At 42.2% G+C, this 14,279-nt stretch overlaps 1 long non-coding RNA gene across 1 annotated transcript; it reads right to left on the bottom strand.

Moving 5' to 3' along the window:
- Window positions 1–5,494: 5,494 nt before the first annotated feature.
- On the bottom strand, window positions 5,495–13,526 carry LOC141342219 (uncharacterized). The gene is made up of 3 exons (XR_012356679.1): window positions 13,354–13,526; window positions 5,687–5,945; window positions 5,495–5,569 (listed from the first exon to the last, which is right to left on the bottom strand). It is a non-coding gene; the product is annotated as an uncharacterized lncRNA (long non-coding RNA).
- Window positions 13,527–14,279: the final 753 nt, after the last annotated feature.

Raw genomic sequence — 14,279 nt, 5'->3', positions numbered from 1 at the left:
TGACGACACTGTAAAGTGTAGTTGCCAGTATGAGTGATATAAACCAACCCCCATGTCTCTGTGACATTCAGGTCAGAAGATATACCTGTGTGGCTTTAGGTTGCTAGGGTACTCTGTTTGGTTGCTAGGGAGTGTCAATGTTGATTGGTGATTGGGCGTTTGCTGCCCCGACTCAAATGAGTCCGCCCCCATGTCTCTATGATACTCTGATCCAGAGTTATGCATCTGTTCCCTTATAATGGAAGTCTATGGGATCAGTTGCTAGGGTGCCCTAAATGGTTGCTAGGGCGTGGCTTGACACCTTCATGATGATCCGGAGAGTCTGATTGGCCATCTGAGTAAAATGAGCCCGCCTCCATGTCTCTAGGCCAATGTGATGCTGAGTTATGGCCAATGCAAAATCCCTATGTAAATTACCATAGTAGGAAAAACGCATGTGTTTCATGGGCCGCCCCTCACCATAGTAAGTCAATGGGGCCACTTTGGGGCGCTTTTGCGCCCCAGGGGTGCAACTTATACCCCATTGAGTGGTGTGTTCTCGCACAGCTTGATAGCCTCTCCAAATGTGGCGAATCACGTGTTTCTGTGAAATTGTCGCTGGGCGCTACGTCCCGTCAAAATTTGCCACAATGCATTGTCTATGGGACGTTTTTGGGGTGCTTTTTCGCCCCGTGTGATGTCATCGTACCCCCGATCCCTTACAAAAGTCATAGCACACCGAATCTATATAGGACACACGATTTGACGCCCGTTTCGAGGGTCTACGACAAAAACTGCGGGAGGAGTAGCGCGCCGAAATTTCGCAAAGAAGAATAATAAGAAGAAGAAGAAGAAGAAGAAGAAGAATAATAATAAGTATGTCGAATAGTAATAGTGATGCTTTGCCTATGGCAAGCACCACTAACTAGATATGTACATTTCCTGAAGAAAATGTGAGTGGTGCTTGCGGTGGCAAAACTCGGCCCTCGGTTGCTAGGGTGATGTAATTGGTTGCTAGGGTATGGCTATGAAGATCATAGGTCACTACTTATAGGCCAAGTCAAAACCCACAAACCTGTATTAGTTTTTGATCCAAAGATATGATATTACAAATTGTATGGCAATGTGAGTCTATCTGAGATTTTGCCCAAATTTCTCAGCCAGTTTTCCATAATCGTACGCCTGATCGCTTCAAAAATTCATACCACACCTCTCCTCAATAAGCCGGTCGATTTGAGACGTCATTTATAGGTGTATAACAAACGGTGTGGGACGAGTTACACGCCGAAGTTCCTATGGGCCTGCATGAACATTCTGCCAATGAAAGTCTATGGGATATTTTTGCACGCTTTTTTGTGCGCTTTCTGAACATCGTACCTCCAATCGCACCGAAAAGTCAAAGCACACTTCTCCTCAATAAGCCGCAACATTTGACACCTCATTCATGGGTCTACGGCGAACGGTGCCGGACAAATTACGCACCGAAGTTCCTATGGGCTTATAGGCCGAGTCCAAACCCACAAACCTCTATGACTTTCTGATCCAAAGATATGATCTCACAAATTGTATGGCAATGTTAGTCTATCTGAGATTTTGCCCAAATTTCTCGCCCGCTTTACGATAATCGTACGCCCGATCGCGTCAAAAATTCATAGCACACCTCTCCTCAATAAGCCGGTCGATTTGAGACCTCATTCATGGGTCTATGACAAACGGTGTGGGACGAGTTACACGTTGAAGTACCTTTGGGCCTGAATGAACATTCTGCCAATGAAAGTCTATGGGATATTTTTGCCCAGTTTTCCGTGCGCTGTTTGAACATCGTAGCTCCAATCACTCAGAAAAGTCATAGCACACCTCTCCTCAATAAGCCGCAACATTTGACACCTCATTCATGGGTCTACAGCAAACAGTGCCGGACAAATTACACACCGAAGTTCCTATGGGCCTGTGTGTGTGTGTGTGTGTGTGTGTGTGTGTGTGTGTGTGTGTGTGTGTGTGTGTGTGTGAGAAAGTGACAGTTGAGATTCAAATACACAGACATTCTGCCATTGTAAATCAATGGGATTTTTTTAGCCACAAAATTCATGGCTGAGACTGGTGGTGTGTTCATTGACAACCACATTATAATAAGGAAGAGAGGTGGACTGTTCAGGTGGGATGGGGTTCATCTGTCTGATGAGGCAAAAGACACGTTTTTGAAAAAACATTGCATGTGCTATAAGCAAATAAATTTTAAAGTAATGTATCTACAAAACTTGTTTGTCATTCTTTCTCAGTGAGGTGCATTTGAGGGGTTCCATAATCAAACTTTTTTTTTCTTATGAATACATGATTAACCTGAAAAATATAAGTTGATTTTATTATGTATTATTACATATTCCTGAAACGGCCTGGTTTCTTTACAGCGCGATTCATGACGTTTAAATAAATTACATTTTAATATTTAGACCTAAGCAAATTCAGGGTGACTTTTATTTTGAAATGGCGATGCATATGTTGAAGTATTCTTCTATGTTGGCATGGCATAGATGATTTACGTAATAAATCTTGAGATTATACACACACACACACACACACACACACACACACACACACACACACACACACACACACACACACACACACACACACACACACTTTTTCACAAAGGATTAAGCATTCTAAACTCACAGCATATGCAGAGAAAGAGTTTGTGGACCGAGCTGCTGAGATAGAGACGTGCTCTAAGCTTGTGCAGAATTTGCATTCCCAAACAGCACATGCAATGCAATAAAATAGCAAACAATGTAATGCAAGCACTATGAAAGATTTTACCAGAAAAACATTTATAATGATATCACGAGAACCGCTTTTCACCTCAATGTAATACCGCGAGATCTCGTGCGGTGAAATGCCTCTGTTCTTAACACTCGCTGCATTGTTAATTTTGCGTGAAATTATCGTTTTTATCTAAGCCAAAATGAACAATAATGTCATATATACTGCCTTAAAGAAATTAAAGTATGTTTCAAGTACCTTTTCATGGCTGTTTTCAAGGGTTTTCCAGGACCTAAATTTCAGAAAAGTCAAATTCACGTACTTCAAGTACCTTGTATGAATCCGAAATATTAAATTTTACATTAAGTGCAAATAAGTATAGATTTAAACTCTTATTTAAAATAGCAGGATTTTCTATTTATAAAACTTGAAAAAGACGAGACCACAGAAGCTGACACAGAAGTTAGTAGGAATAGACACTCCGTTTTCTGTTTTTAATTTTGTGTATAATTAATAAAAAGTAAATAAATGCATTAGTTTTAACACAATATTTTAGAGAAAATTATACTCAGTCACAGCTATATCAAGTGGGCTGAGAGGACAGCTAAGGTCACCTGATAACCAAACCTGGGTCTTCTGAATAGTCCAGAGACTTGGGAAGGAAGGCATGAGATAGAGCCAGCTTCTAGATGTCATGCTCTCAACCTTTCAGCACTCCAATGAGGACTTTTGAGCAATTTCAGCACCAATACCACAATACTAAAGGCCGGAAGATGAAAAAAAAAAAAAGCCAGGAACTTCCATCAACAACGCTATTGCCAAAACACATGTAGTGTTTATCAATAATAAAGATATAACAGAGAAGACTAATGTATATCTACAAAATTATGTCAAATATTGCAGATTTGACTCAGCACAAAAGTTTGTGAACAGGCTCCATAATTAAAGTGATTCTATGCAATCATGTAGAAATGTTTATGTATTGAGCACAAAGTGAAAGCAAAGCAGACATTTGTTATCATATGAGACATAGGCAGGTTATTAAAAAAATGTAATGTTGCTGAATTTAGAACTACAAACCTACATAACACTTGTATTATTTCTGCCACAGAAAGACAGACTAAAATAGTACGAGTAGTACTGTACTAGCATGCAGTTCAACATATGAGTGACATAAGCAGTGAATGATCTTCTGAGCTACAACAGCAATCCAGGAAGTGAAAACGCAAATGATTAATGATACCTTTCCAGATCAAGTAAGAGTGTGTTTTTTTTCAGGTTTAGATACTAAAGTTTGCTTATTGGATATTCAGACATATTGTGGTCTTGGATAAGTACACATAGTTAATTTGCAGAATTATAATAAAACAAATAAAGATTTACACTTAATGTGGTCTTCATTTAGAGAAATGTATAAACCTAATTTAAAAGTAAGTTCTTACCATCTCAATGAACCATTCAATAAAGACAAACAGACTTGATTTGCCAATTCACCTAAAATGTTTATTAAAATTATTAAGAAAAGCACCTGTTGTGCCAAATCCTGTCCACCAATCCTGATCCCAGTCACGCATCTAGATCCTAAAGTGTTTTATTGGCTACCAGTAAACATTATTTCAGTGAAGTCATTTAAATATTATACCCTTATTGTTTTACCACTATTAAAATTATAAAAGTGAAAACAGAAATACTACTCTTGCAATGCGACAATTGTACTGTATAATATAAAATATGAATATATGACCATTTTACTTTACAGAATTATAATAAAATAAATTAATATATGTTACTCAATATATAATAAAATATAACTAAGCTTTAAATTGTAAAATACTTATTTTAAACATCACTTAATTATTATTTTGAATTAATTAATTTATGTTTATTATTTTTTATATATATATATATAGACAGTTACATATAAATTAATAAAGATATTTACATATAGTCACATAAATAAATGTAAAAACATGCAGATGTTTAGATAGATACACATTATATTTTTACGTATATTTTATATATACACTTATACAGTGGTTTAAAGAAGTGCAGCTGTTTTAGTTTTGATAATTGCCATAACATGGTTTATTTTTAATTTAAAAAAATTGTGCAGTCCTATCTATTTAATTTAATATTAATTCATTATTTACACGATTTTAATCAACTCAAAAACCCCTGTTTTGGAAACCTTAGTTGGAAAGGACCCGGGAAAGAGACAGGATCTGGCACAACACCCCCAGTGAGCAAGCCAATGGCGACAGTGGCAAGGAAAAAACTCCATAAAGTCAGGAGGTAAAAACCTTGAGAGGAACCCGACTCAACAACGGGGGAAACCCATCCTCTTCTGGCATGGCGCAGACATTGCAAAAACACATTCATTTAACCTAATATATGGAATATTAATATATTTAGAAATTAAACCAATTATGTTGTATGGTCAAATAATTTCTAAACATATTAAGATTAACTGTATTAGATGAAGGATCGCCCGCCATCTAGCCACTGGATCTGACTCGTCTTACAGGCTGGATGTCCTGTGGTAGAGGAAGTATAACAGATGTGATACCATTAGTAAATTTATTTTAATTGTTTTGACTCCACAAGACTTATGAAAAACAAAGTTTGAAAGACAGGTGTGATTTGTCTTGCAAGAGAACCGTTTACACTTTAAAATTCTAAGCTCAATGTATAATAAAATGGACTGAAACACTAGATTTTACTAGAAGTATTTATGAACTTACATCGGTGCTTTAGTATGCTTCTCTGCTTCTTCTGTCTTCAGCATTGGCCTTTGCTCTGGTCTTCAGTGCCTTCAACTACTGGTCCCATCCTGTAAATAATAAATGAATAATGGGATCATTATCATACCCAAATACTAATAAACTAGTAAATAAAAGTAAATTCACAATTTAACTTTACAGAAAGACACTACTAATCTTATGCTTACCACAGATGCCGGTATTCAGATGCTGTCATCATTAGTGTTGTAGCACACTTGATCTTCTCAGGCATTCTGACTTCAACTGCACAACTGCTGAAAAACATCAACATCAAAATGAGATTAGGATTAACATTTTCCTACAAATGTGGTTATGATGTGCAGTAGTACAGTGATTGAATCAAAATGTTTAAACACTTAGCTTTGGATGGTATATTGCAGAGTAGCATCCAGTCTTGTACAGGACTGCTTTTGTCTCTTCCTGCAACTTTACAGAAGGGCACATATTAATGACAGAATAACAGTGAACTGCATATAATACATTTAGTACAGATTGTCGAACAAATTCAAGTTAAAACTTCTAATATAATAGTGTCTTACTACCTCCCCCTTTACCTTGCTATCTTCATGTTAGTGCTGTTACTCACTTACTGCTTCCTGTATCCTGTCTATCGCTGGTGCTGCTGCCAGTGTCCTCCCTGAAGCTGCCAGTCTACTTCTATCCTCGTCCTTCCTGCTGTTGTAGGTACTGCTCTTCTATCCTGGTAGAGCTCAGCGCCACAAAACCTCAAGACGACCATACGTCTCACCACAACTCAACCATACGAGCCAACCCGTTGGCTAAGGCTGTTCTGAGCCCACTGGCACCGTTAATGAATGCACAGTGCCACGGTTCCGTATGGCCTAACACCAAAACTCAACCATACACGCCAACCCGTTGGCTAAGGCTGTTCTGAGCCCACTGGCACCGTTAATGAATGCACAGTGCCACGGTTCCGTATGGCCTAACACCAAAACTCAACCATACACGCCAACCCGTTGGCTAAGGCTGTCGGAAAGCCCAACCCGCACCGTTAATACATGCTTGGTCCCAACGGTTCTGTATGGCATAACACATAAACACAACCATGCAAGCCAACCCGTTGGCATTACACTGCAAAACATTTCCCAACAACAACCAAAACAAAACCACCTATGTCAAACGCAAAACACAGTACACAGGATTGTGGTAACTGTGGTAGCTCTGTATTACACCCGACTGAAGGCAGAGGTCCGGATTCGAAATGAAGATATGATCGAGTAGTGTGTGTTTGTCCGTCGTCGCTGTTGTAATCAGTTGAGTGTACCCTCGAGCTTCAAACAACTCCAGAATAGGTTTTTTCCCAGTGTGCAGGAGGTCCTCATTAAAGTCTCCACAGATGATGACAAGGTCGTCGTGTGCGAGGTCAAGATAATCCAGCATACCCTTCAGGTTAGTCAAAAAATCACCAATGTTGTACTGTGGCGGCCTATACACAGCTACGATGGCTGCCTTTATTGGCGAATCTAATTTGATGACAACGAACTCCAGATCGGTCACACTTTGTATATATTGCCGGGGCTGAGCTGGAATGTGCTCCTTGCAATATATTGCGACTCCACCTCCGTTCTTCTTCCCAATGTCTTGATGTGTGGAGTAGGAGACGTGTCTGTTGCGGGTAAATAGATTATATCCGTCCAATTGGAGATCCGATGAAGTAGACGATCCGGACAGGTGTGTTTCCGTCAGACAGAGAATATCCGCGTGACGCAGCTCATGATGCAATCTGATGTCCTCGATGTGGGGTCCAAGTCCTTCTGTGTTGTGGTGAATGATGGTGAGGGTATGTTCCTGCCTGTTCTCCCTAACGTGCCGCAGAAGTGGCATAATTTCTTCGACTGGTGCTGTCCTCATGGCCTGCAAAGAGGCTGTGATTTCAGGGTTTGCATATATCTTCTTCTCGTCGAAGTCTGTGATGTGTAATCCACGTAGGGAAGTGGTTCTGCTAAGGGCAACGTAGGCCATTCCTGGCTCAAAAATCTTCTTCAAGGACACTACTGCAGACTGCATTGTCATGCCTTGAACTTTGTGGGCTGTGCAGGCGTAAGCTAACTTGATGGGAAACTGACGACGAATCGCTCCTTTCCTCAGAGTCTCTTCGGATCTCTCGATGTAGACCAAGACGTCTTCTTCACCTCCTACTTTTTTGCGGTGTTTCTGGCCGGCGTTTGGATTGTCGAGTTGAAGGCCTAGCATCTCCACTGTGGCGAATCCATCCTTCTGTTTGGTGACGATGTTTGCAATCCTGCCAAAACATCCGTTGACGATTCCGTCTTCTACGTCCAGATTCCTGGTCACCATTACACGAACTCCCACGGCAACTTCTATGGTGTCAAGTAAGTTGTCCTTTTTTCCAGTGGCGGGTTTGCGTAGTCTCTTCATCCCTCCTGTTGTGGGGTCTTTCCTGTAGTCTTCGGCATCAATTGTTATGATGTCAGTGTAAAGGGCCTGCACAGTCTCGGTATTGAACTTGAGGACTTCTTTGTTGGTGGCGAATATGTGCAGAGCTTCACGCGGACAGTCTTCTGAATTTTTCACAGCTTGGAGTAACAAAGCTCTATCGTCTTCCCTGAGAGGTTCGGCCTTCGGCTTTGCTCGCAGTCTGTTCAACAGCTGAGCGAAAGCGAGGTCTTCTTTCTGGCGCATGATCTCTGTCAGGGTGACGATTTGAAAATTGTCCTTCCAGAAGTCCAGCACATCCTCTTCAAACACGCACAGCGGTTTGGCTTTACCTGTCGGGGGCAGCTGATAATAATCCCCTACGGCGAGACAAGAGATCCCTCCAAAAGGCTTCTTGCTGCCTTTGATCTGCTGAAATCTCCAGTTGATGTAAGCAAACATGTCCTTTGAGATCATGGATACCTCGTCGATGATAAGGATCTCCACGTCGCGTAAAGCTGCTCTCACTTCATCAAGGGAGTTACCAAGTCCCTGGTATGGTGGCTTCAGACTCCGTGGCAGCTTTAAAAGGGAATGCAGCGTTTTACCGGAGATGTTGAATGCTGCCGTTCCAGTAAAAGCAGACAACAGCACCGTAGGCACTGAGAGATCCCCTTCTTCCCGGAGTCGAGGGAGTTGTCGCAGAATCTTGGTTGCCTCCGTGTGTACGCACTTGATGACGTGTGACTTCCCACAGCCAGCACCGCCTGACAAAAAGTAAAAAAACTGCTCTGGATTTTGACCCCACACACGCTTCTGACACCACTGGCGGACAGCGTAAAAAATGGCTGCCTGCGTCTCGTTTAGACTCCTGAACATCCTCCTGACAAATTCAGCAGTCATCTGTGGTGCCTCTATCTGTGGTACGACTCCGTCTCCATCTCCACGAAGAATCTGGTAATCCGGGACATCGTCTTGTTCATCTTCTTCTGGATCGACGTCTTCTCGTTCCGCTATGCACTCCAGGCGATCTATGTCAACTTCAGGCGCAAAGGCGGTCCAAGCATTCTCAGCTGGTCCGTCCCGCTGCAGCTGTTCGAATGCTTGATCCACCTCTTTGCTGTGTTTTTCATAGTTCTCCTGGTGTGCTTTGACTATGGCGCAGACAGGCATCAGGAGCCCGGGGTGTGCCGGGAGTTCAACAAACGCACCTTTGTAAAACTCCTGATAAGTTGGATATCGCTGGGGTTTCAGCTGTTCGTTGAAGCGATGTGGCACATAAAGTTTCACCAGTCTTCCGTAATGCTTTTCCGGTTGCTTCTCCTCCGAAAACCGAGCATACCTGATGATCGCAGCCTTACCAACAGTCCTCTTCTGAATGAAGCCCATACCGTTGAGCAGTCGGAGGACATTCTTTCCTTGAGTTTGCCGACCATACACAACACGGTAATTGGAGACGAAATCCGCCAGACACATCATCTCGAACTCCAGTGTTTGAGGCCTTGCTCTGTATTTGTCTATCATACCTGACATCCAGACATCCTCTGAATCAGGATCTTTGTTGTGCAGGGCACTAAGGGGCAAACTCATCTTCAGGGCGTCGTCATCTGTCGGTATAAACACAACGTTTCGTGAACACTTCTTCATTGGTAAGCTGCATGTTCTTGCCACAGACTCCTGAGCGCTCACCTGCCTGTGTTTGGAGTAGGCCTGCATTATGTTCTTCATTTCATCCTCTTCGTTCACGTTGCTTTCGCGAACACCCTTGATGACGCTCTTCAGGAAATCATTCATTTCGTGCTCTGGCTTGGAAATGTAAGACAGCATGTACATGATACAGCTGTAAGAGTCCAGAACAAACTGAATGTCCATGTTGGCGTTCCATGCCCTCAGCAGATCTGGGTTGTATCCATTCACCCAAGCCTCCTTTGGATCACGCTTCAGCAAAATCACACTCGAAGTGGTCAATGCCTCAACGTAACCATTGTAATCCTTCATGGACAGATTACATTTGGCCAGCAGGTCTGACAAGCTGTCAAAGGAGGCCTGGGGATCATTTAACAAATCCCACACCGGCTTGAGTTTCTTCCTTGCGTCGTTTATCGCTTTTCGGAGAGCTTCCTGTCTTGCCTTCTTTCCGTCTGGGCGGTTTGGGTCTTCGTCCTCGTCTTCCTCAGGACGCGGTGGTCGTGGACGGGTGATGGTGGTCTCAGAGACGGGGAGTTTAGGGAACCCATACCTACACAACAGGTTTCCTTTCTTGCAAGATTTGGAGTGCTTCCTGCTGTGAAGTTGAACTTCGGTGACGATTTTATGAAGCTCGGGGTCGGTGGTAGGGTCCGGCAACTGGCAGGAAACGTAACGGTCAATGAAGTCACACACTTCTTTATCAGACTGATTTTCGAACTCTGGCGCCCCCTTCACCCAGGCCAGCAGATGAATATGAGGGCTTCCTCTGGCTTGAAACTCGACTCGATAAAAGTAATCCTCGACTTCACCGATGGGTTGAGCAGGTGACAAAAGCAGATGAGTCATTAACGCATCCACCCGTTTCTCAAACATCCGCATGACGGTGACGGGGTTACTACGAAGGATTTCACATTTCGTCGTCCAGTCAAGCTCCGAAAAGTCAACCTCTTCACCTTGCTGAGCCTTGATTGCCGTTATCACTTCCGGCCATCGCATTTCGGCTGCACTAAAAGTGCAAAAAAAAGTAGGAGTCCCCAACTGCCGGATCATGGCCTGTAGATCTCTCAATGTTTTCTCCCAGTAAGATGGAGTGCCCCTCAAGGGTTGCATGAACCTTGTGGCGTCACGGCTGTGGACCAGCCTTTCGACCTCACGATCGTCCTGAAGAAGCTTGTTGGAGATCCTACGTCCATCTCTCGTAACGGGTTTGCCTTTTCGCAACTGGATAGACATGCTGTTTCTAGCCATGTGCGTTTCAGTGACAAACTGTGCAAAAAAGAGATAACTCTGGTCTTTGGCGAAACGAGAATCCACGCAGAACAGTCTAGCATTGAAGTACATGCTCGGTGACAATGCAACTTGTCGCGCCTCATCAATTGTGTTCTGTCCAGTGCAAAACTGGACAGGGAAAGACATAGCTTCCAACTTGGGAATCCGGAAAAATCCAACTGGCTTTTTCCCTTGAGCAGGCGCAATGCTGAAAATTCCCTCACCGTACGACAGCAAGTCCTGTCCAATGTCAAGCGGCTGCATGCATGTGTCCAGAGTGAGGCCAGGCCTGAGTTCATCCTTTTCCTCAGTGCTGACGTTCTGGTCATCCTGTTCAGAGGCAACAACACCCTGTTTTTCCGCTGTGTCATCCAGCTCATCATCAGGGACAAGTTCAAAAGTGGCAGCTTCAATTATCACAATGTCCCTGTACTCTGAATGCGTAGCTTTCAGTTTCCTTAAAGCGGCTAGCACATTGTGCATATTCACCGTATGGAAGTGTTGGTACCCTTTGAACTTGATGTGCCTTTTCAGCTTTACCTGTAGAAGCTGGGACTCACTACTAGGCCGTGGCAGACAGTTGACCGTTTGCTCCACCTCAGAGGGAACACACACAACAGCACCATGCACTGCTCTTTGCTGTCCTTTGGGCAATGCAACTATTTTTGCAAAGGGAACGATTCTGGCAATGAGCTGTCGCTCAAGCACGTTCAGCTCGAGTAGTTCTGCAGGGATGGTAGGCAATTCGAGTTTGTTTGCCACTGCAATAGAGGGCATAGATCCTCTCTTCAGATGATTGTGACAAGTGTGGCAGATCCATTCCTGTCTTCTCTCTTCTGGAACTGCACAAGAAACTGTGCAGGCACTGTCACAAGCATGGACATATTTTCCGGTTAAGCAACAGGCTGCAACAAGAACATTCTTGACATATAGTGTTCTATTACAGATCTTGACTTGATTCGGAAAAAGAGTCCTGTGACACACTGTGCAGACGTAAGTTGGACCATGCTTAACTTGACACCGAAATGCAGAGATGGCCTTTTGCATTAAGCTGTTGGAAACAGGCTGGGTTGTCGCATCAGAATTGGGTGTATCCTGGCTGGAATGAACGTATGGCTTGTACTTCCTTTTGATCCTCAATGCATTTCGCAACTTATAAAGAATGCGAAATCCTACATCTGTGAGAAACTTCTGTTTCTTATGGAGAGTACAAAGAAGAATGTGGTGAGACCTATACTCTGAATCACTTGCATATCTTCTGGCCATGTAGTGCTTCATTTTCCTTTGGAAAAGATCATCAGTGTGGTACCTTTTGAACACATAATCCTTCATTTTCCTCTGGAAAGGAGCATCAGTGCGGTACCTCCTGACCATGTAGTCCTTCATTTTCCTCTGGAAAGGAGCATCAGTGTGGTACCTCCTGACCATGTAGTCCCTCTTTTTCTTCTGAAAAAGAGCATCAGTGCGGTACTTCCTGATTAAGTACTCTTTCCTTTTTTTCTGGAAGAGTACATCAGTGTTGTACCTCTTGGCCAAGTACTCTATCTTTTTGAATCTGGTAAAAGGATCTTGATCATACTTCTTTTTGGTTCCCTTAATTTTCTTCTTCCGAAACTGCAAACTGGTGGCATATTTCTCTCTTTCATATTCTCTTCTTCTTTGTTCTCGGACAAAATGTGGAGGTGTTTTCTCAAGTCTTGCTTCTTGCTTCTGATTCACAACTTTACGCATTTCTTTTCTTCTTCGTTGCTTGTTTGTTTTTAAAACATTTATGACACTTTGGTTTTGGACATCAATGTCTGCATTTGTTTGTGTTTTCGGCATAGATGAATTTACTTGAGATGGTGACACACATGCTGATGATGAGCATGGTTTCTCGGACAGCTGCTCCTTTTCAAAAGAAACGGGCATGAAATCATAGCAAGTCTCAGCACCACGAGTCTGAAAAAGCTCAAGTAATTTGTGGGCCATGTCAGTCAGGTAAGTAAAAGTAACCATAACTGCAGTTCCATCACCAGTAGGATGTGGCAAACCTTCGGCAGTTCTGGAATGGGAATCAAAAAATCCATATCTTCCAGATGCATCTCTGAACACAGCAATACACTCTGGAGAAACAATAAGCAGTGCATGGCTGACATCTGATGAAAGACACTGAAGTCTTTCATGAAGAGGAATCCACCATCCTTCCATTTCTTGCATTCCTCTGGCTCTCAGATATCCCCTCAGCACTTCTGACTTCTGTACACTGTACGTGTGGTTAGAAGTTGTGATGCTCACAGGTACTTCATCCATGCTTAGAAGATCCTGTCGCAATCTTCCTTCAGCAATAAGTTGCATTTTAATGCCGACATACAAAGCATCACCCTCCTGTAGCACTCGGTCAAGGTCAGACTGTTTGAACCGAGTTCCCTCACTGTGGTACGCAAGAAATGTCAGAGCTACACATGTGCACTGATGATTTCGTGAGAAAACATCATACCTTGCATCGCTCTGGCAATGAGACGCCTGCACGGATATAATTGTAGATGTGTTGTCACCATCTTCGCCGTGCTGTCCAGTAGAAAACTGAGCAACGTCCGTCATGCCCGTCTGTCCTGTCAGGTCTAACTTTGTCCAACGAATTTTTTGAGCCTGGGATCTCCTACCTTTCCGAGGCATCCTTCAAAAGATCAAAAGACAAAATATGAGAAAAACCAAAGACAACATACGATAATCCATGACATATGAACAACACATTAATTATAAAGTAAAAACTTGGTCAAACAGTTAGGAATTCTCCAACTTCACTAGCTTATACAGACACAGAAATTGTCAATGAGACGGTCTCTCTGTAGAGATACTCCAAAAACACCATCACATGCTGCATGTATGTAAACAAACCAGTGCTTATTTTCAAACACAATCCACATTACAGTTAGTTATTTTAGTTAAATTACAGTTTTTTGCAATTTTATAATCATAATACTCAATGTTTTAATTTTCAATTAAATAAAAGCGGATTCAAATAATATGCAGCTGATTTAACATGTCTCTTAAATAAGTGTTTAGCCAATAACTGTCACCTTTGCTTTGTTACAAATTTTTACAGATCTCTGATTAAAAATTACTGTAAAATGGTTTTAGTGCTACAAAAAAAAATAGATGTATTCAATGAGGGTGTTACTAGACACTTAACCAACAAGACACGAGACTGGGTTCATGAGATGTTAAATGTTCAATAAACCTTTTTATAAAAAATATTTTCAAATAATAGTCACTTACTTCACAAAATGCTGAAGTGATACAACCTGCAAAGTATTCTCAAGAAAAAAACAAGTTAGTTAATTGACAATAAAAATAACAATTTACAAAAACAGCTAATAATTTTTTGTTTGATGTTAATTTTGTGAACAGTAAAAGATAAAA

The sequence above is a fragment of the Garra rufa genome, chromosome 9, assembly GCF_049309525.1.
Source record: "Garra rufa chromosome 9, GarRuf1.0, whole genome shotgun sequence".
Classification (NCBI taxonomy): domain Eukaryota; kingdom Metazoa; phylum Chordata; class Actinopteri; order Cypriniformes; family Cyprinidae; genus Garra; species Garra rufa.
Note: the sequence above shows the minus strand (reverse complement) of the source record. Positions and strands in the feature narration are given on the sequence as shown.